Source organism: Phocoena phocoena, chromosome 20 (assembly GCF_963924675.1).
Source record: "Phocoena phocoena chromosome 20, mPhoPho1.1, whole genome shotgun sequence".
In the NCBI taxonomy this organism is placed as follows: domain Eukaryota; kingdom Metazoa; phylum Chordata; class Mammalia; order Artiodactyla; family Phocoenidae; genus Phocoena; species Phocoena phocoena.
The window spans coordinates 53,064,675-53,090,177 of NC_089238.1; the positions used below are offsets into that span (position 1 = coordinate 53,064,675).

The 25,503-nt window shown below is 43.7% G+C and overlaps 1 protein-coding gene across 1 annotated transcript in view; it reads left to right on the plus strand.

Annotated features, from left to right (window-relative positions):
- HSD17B2 (hydroxysteroid 17-beta dehydrogenase 2) overlaps nucleotides 1-25,503 on the plus strand; it is a 65,033-nt gene that overhangs the window by 1,370 nt on the left and 38,160 nt on the right. The gene's annotated exons all lie outside the window — the stretch shown is intronic.

Sequence of the window (25,503 nt, forward strand, 5' to 3'; positions counted from 1 at the left end):
CAGAAGCAAATCAGGCAGTTGCCCAGTTCAATGAGAAATGGACTAGAAAGTGACTTGTCTATCTTGCCTTTGACTTTAACTCAATAGTGAAATTCTCTCTTAAAATGAGACACAAGTTGGCCCTTGCTGGAGTTGTGAAGCGCTGTAGAAATAAAGCTTCTGCGATGAAAAAAAAAATAACCAAAACCGTTCAAAGGTAGAAAATTCAGCTGATCCGTGGGATGCTGATCTCTGTGAATGTCTGGTATCACCTGGAATCATGCACCCAGAAGACTGGCTGTGTTTTCCACTCTTCCACTTGAATTCTCTGGGGCTAGCTGGGTGAAAAGCTATAATAGCAGTATAAATTTTTCTGTCCTGTGTGTAGTAGCAAGTACCCATGGTCTTCAGGGTAATTCTAGGTCAAATTTATTTTTTGTACTTTTCCACTTGTAGGAAAGAAGACAGAACAATTAAGCATGTTAAAAAAAATAATAGCGATGCTGTGGTTGACACTAATGGAACATGATCTCCTGGAGGTCCAAATATTCCTGGGAAATCAATTTCAGGGAGCAGGGCTTCTAAGGCACATAGATAAGAATACTAAAGCTTAGGATAAACAGAGGCAAACTTCAAGGTAACCGAGAAAATAGGAATTATCTCTGGCTTGTTTGTCTTGTCAATGTTCTTTATCCTCTGCTTTTGAAGATGTAGGCATGCAGAAACGCACCAAATACACACCCAATTCAGTTAGTTCACATCAGCCATTGAAATGTCCTGGCTTGTGTTCCGTGTCATGGAAAATGACTGATTCAATTAGGCAATTTGAGCCCAATGACTAATCCCTCAATGAAACGCTTAACAATTAGAAAGCTTAGAATTAAGAAAGGAAAGATGTACATTAAGGCTAACTGAGATGTGCCTCTCAGGTTCTTTGTCATTTTCATGAAGAATGTCATAGATTCCACATAATTCTAGAGACGCTTTCAAGACCTTTGTACTAAGTAGGGAAATTTTAAATGACTTCACTTAGTTAGACCAAAACTCATTAAAAAATAAGTCATTGTGACTTGGAATAACCTTTGTTTCAGGTTGGCTTATGTTACAAATTGGTACACATTTTAGTGTCGGGGAATACAGAGAGAAATGTCTCAGTATACATCAAAACCATAAATATTATTCCTTTATCTGATAATTCAAGATTTGGACATTTCTCTTAAAGAAATAATCTGAAATGTAAAAAAAGGGTAGATGCAAACCAAAATGGCACATTCACAAAGTTGTTCAACACAACCTTATTTAAAATTGTGAAATATCAAAAGCAATCAAAATGGTGACAACATTGTAAAATTAGAAAGAAAACAATAAATGTCATTAAAAATGAAAAAAAAAAACAAACCCGAAATGGTGACAAATTACGGTATATCCTCTGGATGTGACAATAGGCAACAATTAAAAATGACAACCACGGGACTGCGTTATAACATGGAAACTGAACTAAGAGAAAACACTCCGGGGATCTAGGTGTTTGGATAAGACTGCCTCTATGTCACATGAAGAGGAAAAAGCACTGGAAGGAAACAGTCTGTGAATGGTTGGATCAGAGTACCTGGATTTGTTTTTCCCTTAGAATTACTCTAATATAGTTATATTACTTATATAACAAAAATATTTAACAAAGAGATTATGTTAAGAGGGTGAAGTCCATCTTAGTGCCTAGTTAATTACGGACCCAGGTGTAAGACAATGACAAGAACAATTTCAAAAAAATCTTTTTCTTTGAGTCCCCTACTTCACTTTGCTAAGATAAAGGTCTTTTGTCTCCGAGACATATACTTATAGCAAGAAGAAGAAATAAGCAAGCACTGGGCATTTGAACACACATTTGTCCTCAAGGCCCCTGAAGCCATAGCAGCCATTCAATTTTTTAAATAACTCTAAGATTAGTGAAGAGCAGGTCCACAAGATTGCAATAGCGTCTCAAGCACAATGCAGTGAAAAGAATGTTGAAGTCTGACAGGCTTGGCTTTGAATCTTGCATTTGCTTTGCCTTAGGGTAGGTTCTCCAGGGGCGGGGCTTGAGATGAAGATTTGTGTGAAAGGGATTTATTAGGAAGTTCTCCAAGGAACAGAGGTCCCAGAGTAAGGAAGATGGACAGGGAAGGGGAGGAGGCCAAGCCCGGGTTCAGCATCAAGAGAAGCCTGCTGAGGGTCCCATGTTGGCTTAATCCCCCGGGGCAGATCTGGAGGCACTGGTGGGTCACAGGTGAGAGCCATCCCCATTGTGGGCCAGGGAGCTGTACTCCTTATACCCTCACACCTCAAGCATTAGTTAAGGGCTGTCACCCTCATCCTCTTTGGTGGTAGGAGGGGAGGCTTAAACTCCAAGCACTTCTGGCTCTCCATGCTCACTGGCTAAAAGGACCCCAGCATCCTGGGCAGCCCTTGGACAAAGTCGCAGGTGGCTGGGAGTGAAGGTGGTAAGGATTAGAGCACCAAAAAATGGTCAAGGGATCTGGGGCAGCATGACATCTGCTACATACCTCTTACTAGAAGTGTGATCCCTGAAAATATCCAGTTTTAGGCTTTTGAACTTCTGTTTTCTCCTCTGTAAACTGGATACACACACACACACACACACACACACACACACACACACACACTGTCTCATAGATGGAGTTAGTAGATGAGAGAGTGAGAGGAAGGGAGGAAGATAGGAGATTCTGTGTGTTGACCAGGTGGGGTTGGGGTTAGGGAGAATAAGAAGAGAACAAAATGAAAAAGGAACAGCTGACAAAGAAATGGAAAGAAGAAACATCCATTTATTCATTCAACTATTGATTGAGTCCTTGGTATGTGCCATGTATTGTCCAGAAGCAGTGGAGGAAGAAAGTTAAAGACCATGCAGTTGTTATGTTGTTAGGTGATGGGATCTGAGTTCCCAGTTGTCCTTAACCTTGGACCCACATCCCCTGGGGGTTCCTTCCTCTTCTTCCAAGGTTGTGCATTGTCATTCTCAGCCTACCCTTTGAATTTCTAGAAGTTACACAAGTAACTTTGATTTTCCACCCTCAGGGCTTTCATCCTGGTCCCTCCAGTGTTTCTTGCCCATCTCGAAAGTTAACTACTGATTTGGCATCTGCTGTGTGCAAGGCAGACACCTGGAGGCTTTCCTAGTCTACTGGGACAGATACGGCGGCAGCTCACTATAGCCATGAGGTGGGGTACAGAGGGTGCCTTCAGGAGGGTTCCCAGAGTGCCATGGGTCCCAGTGTTGGGTGCAGGAGGGGCCTCATTAGGAACTGAAAAGTAGCTTTCTACAGAGAAAATGAGGGCTTCCAGGCTAACTGGTTAATCAGGTATGACACACATCCAGCCCTCATTAAAATTTGTTGAGTTGGAGAATTTTAATTGGAATTTTCAAAATTGGGTACAATGGAAGAGAGATCAGGGAGGGGAAGAAAGATATGTTTGATGTGGAAGTCTTTATCTTATGCTCCAAACAAAGTGCCTAGGTCGATGGTGACCCCCTTCTAGGACTTATTAGGTAGTCTAATTAAGGTTCTAAAATGGAATACTGTTGGCATCAGCTTGGGATTTGGGCTCCTTTGACTTTAGTGGTAGACTGTTGTAATGGATAAACATTGACAGTGGACCAGGGACTAAAGCAAATAACATCTCTGCACTCAGAGCTTTACACACCTTTTATATTCGATTCCCATAACCCTAATAACTAACATGAATGCGGAAACGGTGTCCAAAGTCCCTGAACTACTAAGCAGCAGACATGGGACTAAACCCAGATCAGACCCATTTGCCATCCAAAGCCTTTTTCTTAACCACAGTTATTATCAGTGTTATAGCTACAGTTACTAGTAGCCTATAAAGGTTTCCAGGATAGAAAATGTGTCCATTCGTTGGCAAGTGAGTGTTGAGCATCTTTTATGTGCACAAGGCTCTGCTTGAGACAGAACTTGGCAATTGATTGGATGCAAGATATGCCCATGAGAGAAGATAAAATGAAGGCACCATGGATGGGGATACCTTTGAAAAGGGTGATAACTGAGGGAGGACATATGGTGAATGTGACTTCGGGTTTGAGTTTGAGGGCAGTGAGGGGGCAGTGCAGGTGAAGAGTCATTGGCAGTTGGAAATACAGACCTAGACCTCGATTAGGTTTGGAGAAGGAGGATGGAGAAACGCAAGCAATATACTGATGGTTAATACTACAAAGGAAGAGGTCATTGGTATATATTGTATGAATCAATACTGTCCTCAGTGAGTCTATAATTCAGTCGGTCTGTCAGATTTTTTTTTTTTTTATGAGCACATATCCTCTTTTATCATTCAGTTTGAGCTTAACCTTAGCCCTCTACAGAGAGGCATAAAAAAGGTATTGCTAACTTGGGTAATTTCGTAAAGGCTTGAACGGTGACTTCATTAGGCATTTTAGATGGCATGTTTAGGTTGGTGGATACTCTCATGGAATGAAGTCCCCCAAATGTATCGTAAGCTGTTTGATGGCAGGGACCAGATCTTTTTTTTTTTTTTTTTTTTTCAGATCTTTTTTTTATAACCAAGTCCCTCCTCAGTCTCTGAGCACGTTAGATCCAATACAATGTTAATGAGTGAGTGAGCCCTGAGTGAACGAACCAAGCTGGTGAAATGTCCTCCCCTTTTCGTGGTCATTGGTTAGACACAATGGGTTTGTGCCAATCTGCCCACCTGCTTAGGTACTTATCTCTGCCAGTTCTTTTTGCTGGGGTCACCTGTGTAGAAAGGGCAGAGTGACATGGCCGAGCTCTGAAGGCCCCATTGTTCTGCAGTGACTTCACTGTTGGCTTGCTCCGGACAGGGCTTTGTGATGACTTGGTTCTAAGCATCTCACCCAGGATGTGGCACGAACAGACTATCCTCTGGTCACACCCCCACCCCCTCCCACCAGGCTGCTGAAGCTGCTCTCCCAAGGGTCCCTGGTGTACTCCTAGTTCCCAGAGCTTGGTTTCTACTCCAGCACCGCTGAACATATTTTCCTTCTTGACACGGCCTCCTTTGCCTGCTGGGATACTACATTTCCATGCTTCTCCCCCACGTCTCCATCCTTTGACCGCTCCGGGTCCTTCTTCCTACCCCTCCCACTAGGTGGCCTCTACGGCTCTGTCCTTAGCCCTCTTCAGAAGGGTTCATGGTACAAACAAGTTCTTACCTCTGAAAGTGATCAAAGTTTATCCTTGCTTACCCCCTCATGGCCAAAGCTGCCTTGTCCATTTGTTTATGTCAGTCTGTGAACCTTGATTACCCCACTGATTTTGGCATCCCCTATTTATGCTCCTAAAGAAGAACCCTTCCCAGATGCTATTCATTTGCCTATACCTTCCAGCATTGGGGTTCAATGCTGAGCCTCAGAGTTGGGGATTACACTAGATCGTAGGGTGTCAATATGTATCTGCTAGGACATGGTGTGGGCAAAGATTCTGAAGCAAGACCGGAGACATCAGGTTAATGGGTAGATGGTTCAGATAGTTCCATTTTGCTGAAACAAATGGAGATAAACAGACACCTGGGGATGACACACGTCAGTAAATCCAGGGGCCAAAGAGGACAAGATGGGGGCAAGGTAAGCAGGGAGCACGAGGAAGTCTTGGGCAGAGACAAAGTGGAATGGAGAAACATGTCTATCTTGGATGATACAGGGACCCCTGGGTCTGTCCCATTCACCGCTGTCACAAAGTGGCATCTCCTCTTTAACATGGAATTCACTACATGCAGCACCCTGGTGTTCCCTGACCCCCACCCCCTTGCCCACTAGTCTGCATCATGAGATCCTTCCTCTGTGCTCAGAACTGCCATCTCCCATGGATTTCATGCCATAAACAGGACATTGAAAAGATACATATACTGCTCGCCAGGCAGGGTCTGGTCACATGCAAGGGGTCTCCCTTGGCCTGACTCATTTGTAACAAGCCCGTTGTGATACTGGGTGGAAAAAATAATGAGGAGGAAAGAACATCTCATCTGCCACTTTGGCATTTACACAAGCTACGGATAAACTTCATTTCCACCATGAAAAGGTACTGAAAAACAATTCTAAAATTCAAAAACAGAAGCCATTAGGAACCTTGAATGCCCTTTGTGTGCAGAGGACTCAAGGTCCAGGAACTGGGCCAGATGAATTTTAATTTGAAACAGTCAGTGGCCAGCATGGTCTTAGGTTGAATAGAACCCAAAATTCCACTTTTATGGATCAAAGGCTTTGATAGGGCAGTTGAAACACTGGAAAGGGATCTGGATTTCATTGAACTCTATTTTCTAAAGACTCACATCTACCGAGGTCTTGGAGCCTATAGAGTCAAACCAAACCTGGGCATCATCAAGGAGAGGAATAGAAACAAAACCAAAACGATGTTCCTCTCTTGAAACAACACATGTGCATCTAAGTGCAGGTCTGGTCACTGTCATTCAGGGTGGGCAGTAGGTTGCAGTGGTTAACACCAGACACTTAGGACAATGACAGATATGGCTACCAGTTCCTGCCTTGCCACTTACTAGCTTTCTGACCTAGGGCAAATTAATGAACCTGTCTGAACCTCAGTTTCCTTATGTGTAAAATGGAGATAATCATAGTAGTGGTCTCACTGGGATTGTTGCCAGTATGGAAAGAAATAATACCCATGAAGGGCTATGTATAGATGGTAACCCTCATTCTTAGCCAGACAGGGCAGCATGAGGGTGGTGACCACATAGTCAAAGGATGAGGTTGCTGAAAGAGTCCTCCAACTCTGGAAAAAGAATGAGCACGATTGCAATAGGCTCTGGAATATGAGATGGAGGGAATCACTTCCTTAGGATCCTCCCCCCCAATACCAATACCTTTTCCCACTTAAAGTTTGAGAGAAGCTTCTAGAAGCCACAGAAAGTGGGTGTTCACATACAGATAGTAAACCGCTAAGTCATCCTAGGGAAATATCATTGTAGGGACAACGGTGTATTGGCTGGGGTTCCACTGCATTCTGTTCCCCAGGCGGGGTCTGGTCACATGCAAGGGGCCCCTGGCCTGACTCATTTGTGTCAAGCCCGTTGTGATACTGGGTGGAAAAAATCATGAGGAGGAAAGAACATCTCATTCTGCCACATTGGCATTTACACAAGCTATGGATAAATTTTATTTCCACCAGCCATCTCCCAATGCCTGAATGACCTTTTCAGGATCATCCATTTAATCCACTGGGGTTACCCCTGTAATGGAAAACTCATTACTTTCTCAGGGAAATCATTTCACTTTTATCCAATGCTAATCATTGTAAATATTTTCTTTATAATGAGCCAAAATACGCCTCCCTGAAATATCCAACAGTGCACTCAGTTCTGCCCTTGGAAGTCACGTAATCTGATTAAACCACTCTTTCGCACGGTAGCCCTTGAAAAGTGCGAAGACTGCATCATATCATAGCCAAATCTGCTTTGAACTAAATCTTCTCATTCGTTTTATCATTCCTCCCATGACCTGGTTTCCAGAACTTTCACCATTCTACTAAGTCTCCTCTGGACCATTTCCAATTTCTTGACATTCCTTTGAGATGTCAACTCATTTTTAACATCAGGTGCCATCTCGGTATGAGCAATACACACCAGACTGGAACTAATGCGGTGAAATTAAATCAGTATACATGCAAGGTTCTTCTTGGACGTTGTTGCTTTGTTTGGTGGGGTCAATCCACAACTCCCTTTTTAATATCCCCAGCTGACTTCTGAACTAATAGACGTAGGCAAGTGGAAATCAAGATGTCAGCTTTATTCCCGATAGAAGCCTTGGAGAAGGTGTCTTAGATGTGTAGGACTAATGGTGCCCCCAGTCAAGGCAAGTTGAAAAGACTCAAGCCTTGCCCACAAGGTAGGGCTTGGGTTGGACAGCTAGGCTGTCACAGCCTAATTGCACAGGCGTTTTGCAGGCTGGGCGATGCCGAGGAGGAAAGGAGAGTTTCCATGTGACACTGTGCCTTCTTGAGTTTTCTACTCTATTTCTCAGTCCTGATCATTTGCCCTGAACTGTCCTTTTGGTTCTTCTGTTAGAGAGAGAAAAGACCTTTGCATCCAGTGAAACGGCCTTGTACAGTTCTTTCTGTCAAAACCACCAAGCAGATGCTTTGCTCCACCTCCCGAGGGGGAGGGAGGAGTGAGAGACAGAGGAGGTCCAGTGTCACACTGATAGATATCCCTCTATACTGAAGGAAGCATAGGCAGTGAGGAAGAAGTGTTCGCCCTAATATTAGGCTCAGAAAGCCGGCTCTCTGGAGGATGCTGTATCTAAACTGTGGCTTATGTGATAGAGGTCCAGGGAGGTTTGACTACAAACTTAAATGGGGTCAATAATGGGCAGTTTGCCCACAACCTACCCCCCCCCCACCCATCCCAACACACACACACATACACACACAATATCTAAAAGGAGGTATTAGACCACCGACTAGCTCTGGCCCCTTGAACAAGTTGCTTCACCTCTCTGAGGTTAGTTTTCCTCCTGTGGAAAAAGGGAGTCATGATGGATATCTCTTCTCAGGATTACATAGGATTACAAATATGTATATGTATGCTACATGGCACATAGTAGATGCTTCCTGAAATAGAATAAATTTTACCCTTCCCTGTCTTGTCTGGTTTAGTAATCCCCTTGGCAAAGGAGATAAAAAGGAAATAGGAGTTTGGTAATTCTTCCTCCTGTACCACTCATGAACACTACCTCATTGGCCTCCGTTTTGCCTGCTCCTTTGTTCTTCTGCATTATGACCATCACTTGAAAGACAAGCCTTCTTTCTGTGGTTAACTCATTTCTGCAGGCCTCAGACTCATCTAGGTTTTCACTTACAGATGCTTTTCTTACATGGGTAGGGCTTCTCCTGTGTCAGGACCCTTAGTTCTGTGCTGTACCTACCTATGGCTCTTGCCCTTTTAAGCCCTGGCCACATCTGAGAGCTCCCTATGTGGTCACTCTAGCCTGTTGAGTTTTCTCCCATGATTCTTCTCAGTCTTGATCCTTTTCTCTGCGTTGTCTTTTTGCTTCTTCTCTTAGAGAGAGAGTCTTTGGAGGGCATTGGATCGGGAGCCCTTGCTCTGGGTGTAGGGCTCAGCTGCTGTCTCTCCTCCTGAGTCTCCACCTCTATATGAGAATCCTAGGCTGGGAGTGAGGGGTGCCGAGAGTGATGAGGTTGTGGGATTGACTTGAGCTGCGTTGGGAAACACAACTGGTCATTGTCTTCACGTTTCCAATCACCACTTGTCAATGGCCCCCTGAGCACACTTGACATACAATGGGGAGCAAAGACAGACAAGGTCTCTGCCCTCATGAAGCTTAATTCCAGTGGAGAAAAACATAATACAAACCAACCAATAAATAAATAAAATAATCCCGGCATGGCAAGACTTTGATGGCATGGATAGTGACTTCACTGCACTGCTCAGAACCACCTTGTTTTGGAGGCTTCCTATGTGTTAGAAACTGCGTCAGGCACTGTGATTAGCATTTTCCATGCCTAATTTCAGTCCGTTTTCACAATGCCTCATAAGATGATTTTTTTAATATATGCAAAGCTTTAAATATATGAAAGTAGGGTAAATATTCACAACATGCCCAATACCCATATCCTAAAATCATGATGGAGAGATCGATGAGATAATATCTATCATTAATCCCATTCAAAAATGAAGAAATCGAGGCTTTCGAGGGACTATACAACTTAGGTCATATAACAAAATAAGTAAGTGGCAGTGCCAGAATTTAAATGCAAGTATTCTATCCTTCTTTTAGTTCAAGCAGATGATAGAGCAGTGCAGACAGGGGAATGGCAGGTGTGCCTCTTCTGGGGGAAAGGGATAAGGATGGTCAAATGTTTCAGACCTGCTAAGCTGTCTCAAGTATCTCTGGCTTCCACATTCAGGCCTAGGGTGTGATGGTAAAGCAGACTCTCAGCAATGGAAGGAGAGCTCTATCACCCAGCAAGGCTCACCTTGGCAGCTCCAGAAAACCTTGAGGACTGAACAAGCAGGGACTTCCCTGGGGTTTCTCTCCAACAGTAGGGTTGTTATGTTTCCCATGAGAAGCCGTTAATGCCCCGTGCAAGGTGACTTCTCGTAGGGAGTCAGTTCCTATTTTCCAAATATTCCCAGCTGTGCCCTGGGGCTGTCACTTGGCTACCTCTAGGTTATTACTTCAAACCTACCTCGTGTACTGTTGAGTTTTGTGAAGTTTTCGGTAGTGTGCAAAGGGGATTAGAATCTATTCATTCATTATTTCACCAATAATTATTGGGCACTCTGTGCTGGGTACTGGGAATACAGGGACAAATAGCATGCATTCATTACACTGAATAAACTTACAGTGTAGTTGGGGGGGATAGATAAGAAGCAGGACATTACAAGGCAATGCAACATGTGAGTGTTCAGAGAAGGGAGAAGAAGTAAGAGGAGATAAGACCCCCTAGGAGTCTGGGGCAGAGGCCAGGAGTTTGGAGAGCAGCAGCTGATTGGAGGGACCTTGTGATGGGAGAATCAGAGGACTTGCTAGCTCATTGGGTCTAGGTAGAGAAGAGGAGAGAGCCACTGCACATTAGACTTTCCCTACTATGACCCTCAGCAAAGCTCTTGGTGATTTCTTTGGACAATCTATCTTGCTAGACAGACGGTGAGCTCCACGAGGGCAGGCAATATGTAAAGCGTGGTGGCCACGACAAGCTCAAGGAATGAATTCATGAACAAATGAATGTAGACCATGATTCTGAGGCACTGAGAATGATTCTTCCTCCTAAGAGAAACAATAGATTTTGAGAGGCTGAGGGGAAAGAACTGACTTTGAAGGAAAGATAAAGGCTTTTGTTTGAGACACTTCAAATCTGAGGTGCCAAGGTTGTATCCACGTGGAGTGTCCAGATGAATTGGAAAAGTGAGGCTAAAATCCAGAAGGAGCCCAAGACTGGAGATATAGTTAGGTTAGTCTTCCACATAGGTAGGATAAATAAAGCTCTGAAAACTAAAACGATGCCTGAGAGAAGAGTGTAGATAGAGATTAGAACAGGGAACTGGGCAGTGAAGGCCACCCAAATCTACAGAAGAGGAGGTAGAAGGTAGATCTGAATGGTGGTGTAGGGTTCCAAGGAAGAGGAAAGTTCCAACGAGGAAAGTTATAAACAACTTCCAGTATGGAGGACAGATTGAGTGGGATGACAAGATACCCCTGGATTCAGTTCTCTGGGGAAACTGATTAGAGAGATTTCAGGAAAGGGTATAAGAAGGAGCTCCAATGCAAGGACAGTGAGGGGATGGTGTTGGTGAGCAACTCTGAAGTTTTGAGAACACTGGTGAAAAAAGGAAGGAGCAAGATGGGAGATTAGCTCTAGGGAATAGTAAGATCAAAAGAACTTTTGGGGAGGGAGAAATTTGGGGCAGTGGTTTTGGAGCCCCAAAAGGAAGGACTCAGTGAAGAAGACATTGAAAGTGCAACAAAGATTGTGGTAATTGCTGAAGTGGGAGGCTCTTGCCCAGGGGATGAAGAAGAAGTACAAGCAGTCACTGTCTCAGCTTTCCTTCAATTTACTTTATTTCAATTCACTTATGTAGTGAATCATCAATGGTTTGTGGTGCCAGTTATGGTTATAGGGTAGTTACGAGAATGAAATCATATAAGTCATGCCAGAAGCTTAGTAAAGTGCCTGCTGCATAGTACAAAATCAGTGAATGCTACGGCAGGAAACTAGAGAAGACAAAAGACAATAAAGCAATCAGAGAAAGCCTCATGTTGGAAGTAATACCAGCTATTTTTCTGGGCTGGAACAGGTAGTCTCCTTGTTGGACTCTTATCTCTCTGTTCCTGCCAAGTTAAACAGAATGTCTCCTGTCATCACATTTGCCAACCTTTATGAGTATTTGTTTGATGTCTTGTTCCTTCTAGAGCAATAGCTCTTGACTGGAGCAATTTTGCTTCCCAGAGGACATTTTAGCAATGTCTGAAGATATTTTTGGTTGTCACAACTTGGGGGCATGGGAACAGTCCATTGGTATCTAATGGGTAGAAGCCAGGGATGCTCCTAACATTGTACAATGCACAGGATGGTCCCCATAACAGAGAATTACTTGATGTCAGAGGTCAATAGTGCTGAGGCTGAGACACCCTGTCCTAAGATGTGAGCTCCCTAGATCACGGGCCATATCACTTTTATTGATCACGGTGTCCCCAAGTGCCAGGTACAGAGCAAGTCACATGATGGGTACCCAATAATAATAAAAGGAAATGAAAGGAAGTGGATAAAGAAGATGTGAGATACACACACACAAAGGAATATTACTCAGCCATAAAAAAGAATAAAACATTGCCATTTGTGATACGATGGATGGACCTAGAGGGTACTAGGCTAAGTGAAATAAGTCAGACAGAGAAAGACAAATACTGTATGATTTCACTTATATGTGGAATCTAAAAACCAAAACAAATAAACAAACATGATAAAACAGAAGCAGAGTTATAGATACAGAGAACAAATAGAGGGGGGCGGCCGATGAGAGAAACAGGTGAGGGAGATTAAAAGGTACAAAACTTCCAGTTGCAAAATAAATGCATCACGGATATGAAATGTACAGTGTGGGGAACGTAACTATGTAATATCTTTCTATGGTGACATACTATAACTAGACTTCTGGTGATCATTTTGAAATGTATAGAAAGACCAAATCACTATGTTGTGTAACAGGAACTAACATAGTCTTGTAGATCAACTATACTTCAAAAACAAACAAACAAACAAATTCATAGAGAAAGAGATCAGATTTGCCGTTACCAGAGGCGGGGAAGGGGGAATTGGATAAAGGCAGTCAAAAGGAAGGAAAAAAAAAAGGAAATTGGGGATTGAACTGGAGCTTGAAGAATAGGCCAGGTCTGAATGTATTTTTCTCTGCTTTAAGTACACAGTGGCAGAGGGTGCTGGGAGTTGTTTGGAAAAGAAGTTCACAAAGGAGACTGTAAATATTCTATCCCCAATGGAATGGAAGAGATGAAGCAGCCCTGGGGCTTTACCAGGAGACTGACACTGCTATAAACGAGAGAGTCTCAGAACAAAGGGTTTGGAACTGAAGGTAACACAAGAACATCCCAGACTGAGCACTTCATTGTTTTAACAGATAGAATTCAGCCAGCCTCAGAAGCAGCAGAGATAGAATTTCATTTTATTTTATTTTATTTTTTTTGCGGTACGCGGGCCTCCCACTGTTGTGGCCTCTCCCGTTGCGGAGCACAGGCTCCAGACGCGCAGGCTCAGCGGCCGTGGCTCACGGGCCCAGCGGCTCCGCGGCATGTGGGATCCTCCCGGACCGGGGCACGAACCCGTGTCCCCTGCATCGGCAGGCGGACTCTCAACCACTGCGCCACCAGGGAAGCCCAATCTACCGTTATTTCTTGATTAAATAAACACTTTGCTAAATGACATCTCTTAGTCACGACTTCCGGTTCTCCTTGTTTCTTTGATCCTTCATCTAATCATGACTCATTAACTAAAGTGCTTCCTAAGAACTTTTCCTAGCAGCACAGGCTTTGGCTGCACTGAAGGTGCAGAAACATAAGGACCCACAGCGCCCATGCCGATCAGAACCCGTGCAGATCAGGGAGTTAGTGACTTGGACCACAGAGAAAAGAAGCCAAGCCAGAAAGCACTAAGAGCAGGGGAGATTTGGAAGAGGCACACATTCCAAACAGGCTAAGATTAACATGCCCCTTGCGCAGAGTCTACAGAGGAGACAGAGATCCTTGAAATCGTCACCATTTTTCATTCTCCTGAGTTAAAAACAATGACAGGGATTGCAAACTAAGACAGCAAACACCAACATAACCAATGATAAATTTAGCAGGAATAGGAAAAGTCCATAGTGCCAGCCATGGACTCTGAGTTTCCCACCAGACTGTAAGCCCCCTGAGGGCAGTAACGGGGTCAATCTCGGTCATCATTCAACCCCCAGCATCCAGCCCAGTGTGAGGCAGAGAGAAGCTGTGTGAATTAATGAGTGAGACTCTTTGGTTGGGGCTAGCTTCTAAAGGTGTTATAAATCAACTCTGAGACTATGCACAGAGAAGACTTGACTGTGTGTGTTTTTGTCCCTGAAGGAAGCTTCATCTCTGGTTGCTGCTGGGAACCAACAAAAGGCTGGACGTGGAGAGTCACCCACAGGCAGGGTATCCCCTTGGCACTATGCAAGGAGGTTCTAACCTAGAATATATAACCATAGATAGAAGTTCACGTTTTGGTTTAATCAAGCAAATAATCAAAGTGACTCAGATATCAGGGAGGGTCACCCTGCCCCATTAAGTCAAGATATCATCTGCTTGAGTCCCTATATGAGGGGCTCATATACCCTGTGAGAGGTCCATCCATGCTGTCTAAAACATGTTTGCAAATCCCCAATCTTTCTCCAAGTCAGCTCTGACTCTCATTTCCAGTGAAGGTGAACTCCTGTTCTCCACACTGCTTTCCATCAAAACATTTAAGAGTCCCTTTTCCTTAAATACTCACCCTCAAACCACCTACCAGAAAAAAAAAAAAAAAGCCACAAACACCACACACACAAATCAGCTGAAAGTAGTAAGCTTTCCAGAAAATTCAAGGCTCTTCTGTCATAGCAGACACGGTAGATATTAGACTGCCCTATTCTTCTATTATTTTTTATATCTTACTTTTTATTGACTTATAATTCACATACCATAAAATTCACCATTTAAAGTGTACAAGGCAGTGGTTTTTAGTATATTCATAAGGTTATCCAACCATCACCGCTAACTAATCCCAAATTTTCATCACCCCCAAAAGAAACCTGGAACCATTAGCAGACTGTTCTGTTCTAAAAATGTCACTTAGTCATTTCTGCCAATTCGACTTCTCAACCTCCCGACATGTTGCTTTCCATCCCCACCACCTCCACTTCATCTCTTTGGGGTGTTACTCATTCTCCCTTTCTATTAGCGTTTTTAGCTGGAAGGGAATAGTACACGGCAGTGCTGTCCAGTGGAAATATAATGCAAGCCACATAAGTAATTTAGATTTTTTTAGTAGTCACATTTTAAAAAAATGAAACAGGTCAAATTAATGTTAATCATATATTTTACTTAATGCAATATATCCAAAATGTTATCACTGCAGTATGCAATTGGTGTAAAAGTTATTAATGAGGTATTTTTCCTTGTACTAAATTTTTGGTGATTTGCTTGTATGTTACTTCCTTGGAGAAGTCTTCCACGATCTGCCTCCTCAAGGCTGGTCCCTTCTGCCTCAGTTATTCATCACAGCACTCATTTAGTTCCTCTGTAACACTTAACACAATTCATCATTTTCTTTTTTATATCATACAGGTAATGTCTGTATCCCACACTGGACTGTAAACTTTGTGAAAACGGTGCTATAGTCTGAATTACATTCTCCCCAGGAATTCCATGGTGGTCCAGTAGTTAAGACTTCATGCTTCCAGTGCAGGGGACACAGGTTCGACTCCTGATCGGGGAACTAAGATCTCACAAGCTCCGTATGCAGCCAAAAAAAAAAAAAGAATTACATTCTCCCAAAATTCATATATTGAAGCCCTAGCCCTAGCACTCCCCCAAAGTTATGGTATTCAGAGATGGGGCCTTTGGAAGGTGACTGGGTTTAGATGAGCTCATGAGGGTGGGGCCCCCATGATGGGATCAGCATCCTTACAAGAAGAGATACCTCTCTGTCACGTGAGGACACAGTGAGGAGGCCTGCAGCGAGCTTTCTTCACGCAGGGCAGGAAGATAGCTCTCACCAGAACCTGATCATGTTGGCACCCTGGTCTCTGATTTCTGGCCTCCAGAACTGTGGGAGAATGGATTTCTGTTGTCGAAGCCATCCAGTCTATGGTATTTTGTTATGGCAGCCTGAGCTGACTAATACAGATGGGGATCACATTTATCTTCCTCATCAATATATCCCAAGTCCCTACCACAGTGCCTGGCACACAGTACGATCTCAGTAAAAGCTTGGCGAATGAATGAATAAGTAGATATGGATGTCAAAAATTAAGGTGTAGCAATAGCTACTTAGACAAGTCACCTAGAATAGTATCCATTGGGAACTTTTCTTTCTGGGAATTGTCACCAAACTTGGAGACTGTCCTCCTGGGAATGGGCCACAAAACGCAGATGAGATTTACTCATAGCTGTGGTTCAGGCAACAAATGTTGAAACTCAGTTCTCTTGTCTGTGAAATGGGGATAAGCAGATTGACCCTAGGAGCCATTTATTCACTCAATAAACACAGACTTCCCAGTGTACTCCAGGCACTGTGCTAGGTGCTAGAGATTCAACAGGTCACAAAGCAAAGTTCTTGCCCTCATCAAGTCTGCATTCTACTGGGAGAGACAAATATTTAAAAATTAACGTACCAGGACTTCCCTGGTGGCACAGTGGTTAATAATCTGCCTGCCAATGCAGGGGACACGGGTTCCATCCCTGGTCCGGGAAGATCCCACGTGCCACAGAGCAACTAAGCCCGTGTGCCACAACTACTGAAGCCTGTACGCCTAGAGCCCGTGCTCCGCAACAAGAGAAGCCACTGCAGTGAGAAGCCCATGCACTGCAATGAAGAGTAGCTCCCACTTTCCACAACTAGAGAAAGCCCGTGAGCAGCAACGAAGACCCAACACAACCATAAATAAATAAATAAATTTATAAAAAAAAAATTTAACGTACCAATATGTCATACAATGTCAGGTACTGGTAGGAACAATGAATAAAAATACTGAGATATCCTAGTTAAGGTGTGTAGTACAGTGTCTCAAATATAACAAGGGGCCAATAAATAGTAGCCTTTATATCACTCTTACTATTCAAGTTATGATTTACTACACAGTATCTAAAGAGATACTTTTAAACTAAAAGTCAGCTCATGTCCCTCCTTTGTTCAAAACTTTCTGATGCCATCACACTTAGAATAAAAGCTGTAGTCATCACCATGGTTGAAAGCAGGGTTTCTCTATCTTGGCACCACTGACATCGGGGCTGGATACTTCCTTGTTGTAGGGCTGCCCTGTGCATCGCAGGATATTAAGCAGCATCCCTAGTCTCTACACACTAGATGCCAGTAGCACCACTCAACTGTGACAACTAAAAATGCCTCCAGGTATTGTTGGATGTCCCCTGGGGTGGGGGCCAAATCGCCCCAGTTGAGAACCATTGGGTTAATGGCCCCACATGAACTGGCCTTGAACCACTGCTCTGATTTACCTATTACTCCCTTCCTCACCTACTCTGCTCTGGTCAAAATGGCCTCCTTGTTCTTCCTCTAATAGTTATGTCCTAAGAGCTCTTCCCTGTGCCTATACAGCCTTCCCTGGGTTATCTGTTCAACTGCTCCTGCATAGAGGTGCCTTCCCTGACCTCCATACAGAACCTGGCATCCTCCTCCCCAGTCGCAGCACTCATCACCTCTTAATATCATATGCATTTGTTTGTGTGTTTATTGGATGTATCCCATCTCCTTCCACCATGTAAGTTCCATGGGACAGGGACTTGGACGGTTTTGTGTACCTCTGTACCCCCATGATCTACTATGTGCATAGCACATAGTAGGTACTTAATAAATAGCTGTTGAGATGGCCAGTAGGCACATGAAAAGATGCTCAGCATCGCTAATTATTAGAGAAATCAAAACTACAATGAAGTACCACCTCACGCCAGTCAGAATGGCCATCATTAAAAAGTCTACAAATAACAAATGCTGGAGTGGGTGTGGAGAAAATGGAACCTTCCTACACCGTTGGTGGAAATGTAAGTTGGTGCAGCCACTGTGGAAAACAGTATGGAGGTTCCTCAGAAAATTAAAACTAGAATTACCATATGATCCAGCAATTCCACTCCTGGGCATATACCCAGACAAAACTATAATTTAAAAAGATATATGCACCCCTGTGTTCATAGCAGCACTATTCACAATAGCCAAGACACGGAAACAACCTAAATGTCCATCGACAGAGAATGGATAAAGAAGATGTGGTACCTATATACAATGGAATACTACTCAGCCATAAAAAAAGAAGGAAATAATGCCATTTGCAGCAACGTGGATGGACCTAGAGATTATCATACTAAGTGAAGTAAGTCAGAAAGAGAAAGACAAATACCATATGATATCACTCATATGTGGAATCTAACATGTGACACAATGAACCTATCTATGAAACAGAAACAGAATCACGGACATAGAGAACAGACTGCTGGTTGCCAAGAGGCAGTGGCATGGGAGAGGGATGGACTGGGAATTTGGGATTAGCAGATGCAAACTGGTATGTATAGAATGTGGAATCTAACATGTGACACAATGAACCTATCTATGAAACAGAAACAGAATCACGGACATAGAGAACAGACTGCTGGTTGCCAAGAGGCAGTGGCGTGGGAGAGGGATGGATTGGGAATTTGGGATTAGCAGATGCAAACTGGTACATATAGAATGGATAAACAACAATGGAATGAAAGCCTGGATCCAACTAGAAAATTACACAATGTTTTGTGTGTGAGTAGGGATGGCAAATAGCTTCCTCTCTTTGCTGTCTCTGGTTGGTTAGGCGTATGTGGGGGAGTGGGTTCTAAGGGAGAGAGGACTTTGATTGAACAACGTCCACGGTGGCATCAGAGGGGTGTGGTGGCAGGGACATCCCAGCCCTGCTGGAAGGAACTAAGTCATTGACAGTGATGGTTAATGAAACAGAAAATAGAGAACTTCTGTAAATCGGAGATCTCTCGGATTTCTGGGTAGGATTTTAGTCAACTTTGGCAGGTAGCATCTTGCACCATTATATGTTAGAAGCAGCCAAGTGAGTTTTTGGCTACATGTTGGCAGGAAGGACATCCTGTCAGTCAGTAAACACCTTTCCTGTGCAAAAGATACACAGAGACATTATTAAGGCAGTCCTTTGCAGATGAAACTATAGATAATCAGAGGGAGGAGGAACTAAGCCACCCTGGGATAATAGGGCAATTTAACGACATGTCCAGGTAGTTTTCCCTTCTTTGTGTTATGTTAATCTTAAGTAAATTTACTTTTTATGTAGTAGTGCGCTATTTTTTTACGGAGTTGCTTAATATGTTTTTACAAGTATTACTTTGCTTGTAAAGTTTCTTGTGAAATACGGGGTTGGAACCTTTTGAAAAAAAATTCCACTAACCAAACCACGTGAAAACAAAGCATCCTGCAACATACTTGACCAGTACTCTTTAAAACCATCAAAGATAGCAAACACAAGGAAAAGTCTAAGAAAATGTCACAGCTGAGAGGAGCCTGAGGAGATAGGACGAATAAATATAATATGGGATCCTGGATGGGATCCTGGAACAGAAAAAGGACATTAAGTAAAAAGTAAGGAAATCTGAATAAAGGATGGAATTTTAGTTCATAATAATGATTCAGTATTGGTTCATTAATTATAGAAAACGTAGCATACTAATGTAAGATGTTAATAATAGGGGAAACTACCTGCAGGGCATATGGGAACTCTCTATACTCTCTTCCCAATTTTTCTATAAATCTAAAACTGCTTAAAAAATTGAAATCTATTTTTTTAAAAAGGACCCACTTTACCTTGAGATCTTGGGCACGAAATAAGGTAACATCTATAAACATAAGGCTCTCAGACTTTTGGGACCTAGATCCCAGCACTGTTTTAGGCACAGAGGACTGAACAGTGAAGTAGATAACCCAGTAGATTTCCTGCCCTGATGGAGGTGACCTAGTTCTTTCTCTTTCCTGCCTGTATTCTTCTCCAATGGGGTGTTCACTAAAGAAGGGACTCTAAGTTCTCTGTAAACAAAAACTATGGCCTGTACTTCCCAGGACTTTTCTACTTATAACATTCATTACTCTCTGTTTTAATGATTTACCTAATGTCTGTATTCCCCCAAACCAGGGGTTCTTCACCTCAGCGCTATTGCCGTTTGGATCATTCCTTGTAGTGGGGTCTGCCCTGAGTGCTGTGGGCTGTTGAGCAGCATCCCTGGCTTCTACTACTGGAGGCCAACAACACTCTCAGAGTTATGACAACCAGAAATGTCTCCAAACATTGCCAAGCATCCAGGGGGACAAATTCACCCGTGATTGAGATCCCTGCCTTAGGTGATTCTCGACCCTGGCTGTACACTGAAATCACTTGGAGAGCTTTAGAAGCTATTGCCAATACTAAGCCCCATCCCAGGCCAACTAATTAAGACTCTCTGGGGATGGGGTCTGGGCACTGACGTTTTTTAGAGTACCTCAGTGATTCTAGTGGGACTCACGATTGAGAACCGCTGTTCTAGGCAGTAAGCTTCATGAAGGCAGGGACATGTCTTTCTTTTATGGTGGTATTTCTATGACCTAACACAGTGATCCCTTAGTGAATGAAAAATGAATAAATGAATGAATGAATAAAGGTGAAGAGAGGCAGGAAGATGTGTCAGAAGTTAAATGTAGCATTTAGGGAAAGCCAGAGCACCACTTTTTTTTTTTTTTTTATGGTCATGGACACCAACTGTTGAATAGATTCGTCCTATTTCTTTCTGAGGAGATGGGCATTTAATAGTTTTTTTAAAAGTATTCTCTGAGTCTCTTCAAAGGCACCCTAAGAGGAAATGGTCTGGGGAGGTTTGGCTGAGTCCCCTAGTACTGCCAAGAAGGAATTTTCACACTCTTGTCTAGATACTTAACTCATCTCTTTTTTTGCGGTACGTGGGCCTCTCACTGTTGTGGCCTCTTCCGTTGCGGAGCACAGGCTCCGGACGCGCAGGCTCAGCGGCCACGGCTCACGGGCCCAGCAGCTCCGCGGCACGTGGGATCCTCGCGGCCCGGGGCACGAACCCACGTCCCCCGCATCAGCAGGCGGACTCCCAACCACTGCGCCACCAGGGAAGCCCTTAACTCACCTCTTTCTAATGGCTTCTGGTCTTGGCTGAGGATTTCTGAAATTCTGGCCATCTCAGCTGACTGAACATCACGCCCATCAGCATCAATTTCCGGGATGTCAGTATTGAGTCTCAGGTCTAGTGTTTCTTAACTGGCATACTCTTAACACATGTAATATGAAATCTTGGACGATTATGATGTTATTTTCTGTGGCATTTGAGGATGTATATCCCTAACTTGGTGGCAATCTGATGGGAGGCTGAGCTGAGTTGGCTTTTTTTTTTGTCATGAAATGCAGAAAAGGAGCTATAGAGAGATGTCAATGTCTTAGGAGGAAAGACATGGGAACTGAATGGAGGTGAGGATTGGGAGAGAAGGTTTTGGTCCTAAGTAACTGGAAGGAGGGTGATGCCATTTAGGAGAATAAGAAGTTCCAGAAGGTGAAGCAACTGGGGGCAATTGGTGATGAATTCTGTTTGAATTTGGAATGGCAACAGGTGGAGCTCAGGAGAGGTTTCGGGACTGGACTGTGGTCTGGAAATCCAGCCACTTGCTCAAACCCAGCAGGGCTACTTTTTTTTTTTTTATCTTACCCACAGGATATAATCATTATTTCTTTTTCCTCTAACAATACATTTAATTTTATTTATTTGTTTTTAACATCTTTATTGGAGTATAATTGCTTCACCATGTTGTGTTGGTTTCTGCTTTACAACAAAGTGAATCAACTATACGTATACATATATCCCCATACGTCCTCCCTCTTGTGCCTCCCTCCCACCCTCCCTATCCCACCCCTCTAGGTGGTCACAAAGCACCGAGCTGATCTCCCTGTGCTATGTGGCTGCTTCCCACTAGCTATCTATTTTACATTTGGTAGTGTATATATGTCCATGCCACTCTCTCACTTTGTCCCAGCTTATCCTTCCCCCTCCCCATGTCCTCAAGTCCTTTCTCTACGTCCAGCAGAGCTACTTTGATTGGTTGCTTATTTTGCTGCAAGGCTAGGAGTGGCTCCCTCATGCACCACTGAGAACAAACCCATTGCATTTTTCCTTCTGGAAGAGCCGTTGTAAGTCATTTGCACTGTTGCATGGATGATGGGACTCCATCCTCTGTGAAGGGAGCTGAGGCCAGTGATGGGGACCCCTCTCAGGCAGAGAGCTTTCGTCTTTGGTGTCCCCACTTTGTGCACCCCCCCACCCCCAACAAGTGCTCAAGGAGACGATGAATGAATCATAGCAGTAAAAGAACGTAAAAGAGCAAGTGTGGGTTTGAGAACCAACTCTAGTACATCCCAGCTGTATAGCCTTGAATGAGTATATAAACTCGTGGCATCTCAGTTACCCATCTTAACATAGGAATATCAATAGTATAGAAGAATTATTCATAAAGGTTACATTCCAGGAAAAATGCATCTATTTTCATTAAAAAAATTACGTGAGAGAGAGACCTTCAAGATGGTGGAGGAGTAAGACGCGGAGATCACCTTCCTCCCCACAAATACATCAGAAATACATCTACATGAGGAACAACTCCTACAGAACACCTACTGAACGGTGGCAGAAGACCTCAGACCTCCCAGAAGGCAAGGAACTCCCCACGTACCTGGGTAGGGCAAAAGAAACAAGAAAAAACAGAGACAAAAGAATAGGGACGGGACCTGCACCAGTGGGAGGGAGCTGGGAAGGAGGAAAGGTGTCCACACACTAGAAGCCCCTTCGCGAGCGGAGACCGCGGTTGGCGGAGGGGGAAGCTTCGGAGCCACGGAGGAGAGCGCAGCCACAGGTGTGCGGAGGGCAAAGCAGAGAGATTCCCGCACAGAGGATCGGTGCCGACCAGCATTCACCAGCCCGAGAAGCTTGTCTGCTCACCTGCCGGGGCGGGCGGGGTCTGGGAGCTGAGGCTCGGCCTTTGGTCGGAGCGCAGGGAGAGGACTGGGGTTGGCAGTGTGAACACAGCCTGAAGGGGGCTAGTATGCCACGGCTATGCGGGAGGGAGTCCGGGAAAAGGTCTGGACCTGCCTAAGAGGCAAGAGACCATTGTTTCGGGGTACACGAGGAGAGGGGGTTCAGAGCACCGCCTAAACAAGCTCCAGAGACAGGCGCAAGCCGCGACTATCAGCGCGGACCCCACAGACAGGCATGAGACGCTAAGGCCGCTGCTGCCGCCGCCAAGAAGCCTGTGTGCGAGCACAGGTCAGTATCCACACCTCCCCTCCCGGGAGCCTGTGCAGCCCGCCACTGCCATGGTCCCGTGATCCAGGGACAACTTCCCCGGGAGAACACACAGCACACCTCAGGCTGGTGCAACGTCACGCCGGCCTCTGCCGCCGCTGCCCCGCCCTGCACACCGTACCCCTCTCTCCTCCCAGACTGAGTGAGCCAGAGCCCCCGAATCAGCTGCTCCTTTAACCCCGTCCTGTCTGAGCGAAGAACAGACTCCCTCAGGCAACCTACACGCAGAGGCAGGGCCAGATCCAAAGCTGAACCCCAGGAGCTGTGCAAACAAAGAAGAGAAAGGGAAATCTCTCCCAGCAGCCTCAGGAGCAGCGGATTAAATCTCCACAATCAACTTGATGTACCTGCATCTGTGGAATACCTGAATAGACAACGAATCATCCCAAAATTGAGGCGGTGGACTTTGGGAGCAAGAATATATATATATATATATTTTTTTTTTTTTTTTTTTTCTTTTTCTCTTTTTGTGAGAGTGTATGTGTATGCTTCTTTGTGTGATTTTGTCTGTATAGCTTTGCTGTTACCATTTGTCCTAGGGTTTGTCTGTCCGTTTTTATTTTTCTTTTTTGTTTTTGTTGAGTATGGTTTTTAGCGCTTGTTATCATTGGTGGATTTGTTTTTTGGTTTGCTCTCTTCTATCCTTTTTTCTTTTTTAATTTTTAATAATTATTTTTTATTTTAATAACTTTATTTTATTTTATTTTTTCTTTCTTTCTTTCTTTTTTTCTCCCTTTTCTTCTGAGCCATGAGGCTGACAGAGTCTTGGTGTTCCAGCCAGGTGTCAGGCCTGTGCCTCTGAGGTGGGAGAGCTGAATTCAGGACATTGGTCCACCAGAGACCTCCCAGCTACACATTATATCAAACAGCGAAAACTCTCCCAGAGATCTCTATCTCAACGATAAGCCCCAGCTCCACTCAATGACCAGCAAGCTACAGTGCTGGACACCCTATGCCAAACAACTAGCAAGACAGGAACACACACCACCCATTAGCAGAGAGGCTGCCTAAAATCATAATGAGGTCACAGACACCCCAAAACACACCACCAGATATGGTCCTGCCCACCAGAAAAACCCCACCCACCAGAACACAGGCACCAGTACCCTCCACCAAGAAGCCTACACAACCCACTGAACCAACCTCAGCCACTGGGGGCAGACACCAAAAACAACAGGAACTATGAACTTGCACCTGTCAAAAGGAGACCCCAAACACAGTAAGTTAAGCAAAATGAGAAGACAGAGAAACACACAGCAGTTGAAGGAGCAAGGTAAAAACCCACCAGACCAAACAAATGAAGAGGAAATTGGCAGACTACCTGAAAAAGAATTCAGAGCAATGTTAGTAAAGATGATCCAAAATCTTGGAAATAGAATGGAGAAAATACAAGAAATGTTTAACAAGGACATAGAAGAACTAAAGAGCAAACAAACAATGATGAACAACACAATGAATGAAATTAAAAATTCTCTAGAAGGAATCAATAGCAGAATAACTGAGGCAGAAAAATGAATGTGACCTGGAAGATAAAATAGTGGAACTAACTACCACAGAGCAGAATAAAGAAAAAAGAATGAAAAGAATTGAGGACAGTCTCAGAGACCCTTGGGACAACATTAAATGCACCAACATTCAAATTATAGGGGTCCCAGAAGAAGAAGAGAAAAAGCGATTGAGAAAATATTTGAAGAGATTATAGTTGAAAACTTCCCTAATATGGGAAATAGTTAATCAAGTCCAAAAAGTGCAATAGAGCCCCATACCAGATAAATCCAAGGAGAAACACACCAAGACACATATTAATCAAAATATCAAAAATTAAATACAAAGAAAAAATATTAAAAGCAGCAAGGGAAAAACAACAAATAACATACAAGGGAATCCCCATAAGGTTAACAGCTGATCTTTCAGCAGAAACTCTGCAAGCCAGAAGGGAATGGCAGGACATATTCAAAGTGATGAAACGGAAAAGGCTACAACAAAGATTACGCTACCCAGCAAAGATCTCATTCAGATTCTATGGAGAAATTAAAACCCTTACAGACAAGCTAAGAGAATTCAGCACCATCAAACCCGCTTTACAACAAATGCTAAAGGAACTTCTCTAGGCAGGAAACACAAGAGAAGGAAAAAACCTACAATAACAAACCCAAAACAATTAAGAAAATGGTAATAGAAACATACATATCTATAATTACCTTAAATGTAAATGGATTAAATGCTCCAACCAAAAGACATAGACTGCCTGAATGGATACAAAAACAAGACCCATATATATACTGTCTACAAGAGACCCACTTCAGACCTAGGGACACATACAGACTGAAAGTGAGGGGATGGAAAAAGATATTCCATGCAAATGGAAATCA